Consider the following 1,426-nt stretch of genomic DNA (forward strand, 5'->3'; position numbering starts at 1 on the left):
GATTGTTTGGCACTGTTCATTGATTCCATTGGTTATTCTGCTGATTCTGCTGGTTCTGATTGCCCCAAGACAAGTTTGGATGATTTCTCCAACCAGGATTGTACGTGTTGGAATAAGGATTGTTCTGTTGTCATTGATTCCCTGCCAAGTAGTTAACTTGTTCCGATGATGATGAAGCTGAAGCGAAGGTGTTCCCCACTTGGCATTCATTGCTCACGTGGTTATCTACACAAAAATCACAAGTCAGTTGAGGTGCTTGAATATAATTCACTTGCATACCTCCCAATTGCTTCTGAAGTGTTGTAAGTTGGGCTGAAATGGTCGTGTAAGCATCAACTTCATGAAGACCCATAGACTTCTTCGACTGCATTCTCTTATTAGGTCTCTGATAGTTGTTACTTGCCAGAACTTCAAGCAACTCATAAGCTTCTTTAGGTGTCTTGTTTTGCAATGCTCCTCTAGATGCTGCATCTACCATCATTTACACATTAACCATCAACCTATTATAAAACGTTTGGACTTGCATCCAAACTGGCAACCCATGATGCAGACACTTTCTCAACAGTTCCTTGTATCTTTCCCAAGCTTCATATAGCGATTCAGTCTCATCCTGTAGAAACGATGTGATATCATTTTTCATCTTTGTAGATTTCTCTACAAGAAAGTATTTAGTGTTAGCGTAGATGCTCTAGAGCCAATCAATTATTGTAGACTTGACTCTTTGTAATAATGTTCATTAATCAATAAAAGGCATTTTATTCTATATCACGTAAATAATTATTATTGCAATATGTATTGATATATGTCCTTAGAATGGTAGAACCGTGACAAGGGTATTAAGTGTTTCAAATCTTGATAGTGAGAACCCTATGAGCACAAATGGTGGCCATTCTAGAAACGTCCGTAGCCCCAGTATTATTCTAAAGTAAGGGCATAGATGATATGGTAAGGCTATCAGTGTTGAACGACCCTGTCGAAAGGCAGTGACTGATCTCACCTGTCAGTTGTTTGGTGAACTGACCCACTAGAGGATTCCATATGGATGGTAACCCCGTGTCTATGGAATAAATCCTCTAACGAATGGGTGTGCATGTGATCCTTAGACTTAGATCACCGGAGCGCCTTGTGCACCGATTGGTGCAATTTGACACTAGCCTAACGCAGTTCTATTTAGAGCTGTCAGTACGGTATGGATTGGTTGCATCAAGGAGTGTATCAAGACTATAGTGGATTGAGGAGGATTCATTGCCCTCGGGTATGGGAGAAGTTATCTCACGGTACAATTCATAAATGGCAATGACACTAAAACTGTGGCCACGTGGGATTGAGTTGTTGCTCTATCCAGTTTAGAATACGTCTTGGTCTAGAAACTGAATACAATATCGAGTAACCGAAGGTTGACACTATTTCTATGCCTTCGCCTTGT

At 40.5% G+C, this 1,426-nt stretch overlaps 1 non-coding gene across 1 annotated transcript; it reads left to right on the plus strand.

The window, feature by feature from the left end:
* The first annotated feature begins 536 nt into the window (after positions 1 to 536).
* LOC116119983 lies at positions 537 to 643 on the plus strand. Its single transcript, XR_004126476.1, has one exon. It is a non-coding gene; the product is annotated as a small nucleolar RNA R71 (small nucleolar RNA).
* Positions 644 to 1,426: the final 783 nt, after the last annotated feature.

This window comes from Pistacia vera, unplaced genomic scaffold (assembly GCF_008641045.1).
Source record: "Pistacia vera cultivar Batoury unplaced genomic scaffold, PisVer_v2 Contig913, whole genome shotgun sequence".
NCBI classification, from domain to species: Eukaryota; Viridiplantae; Streptophyta; class Magnoliopsida; order Sapindales; family Anacardiaceae; genus Pistacia; species Pistacia vera.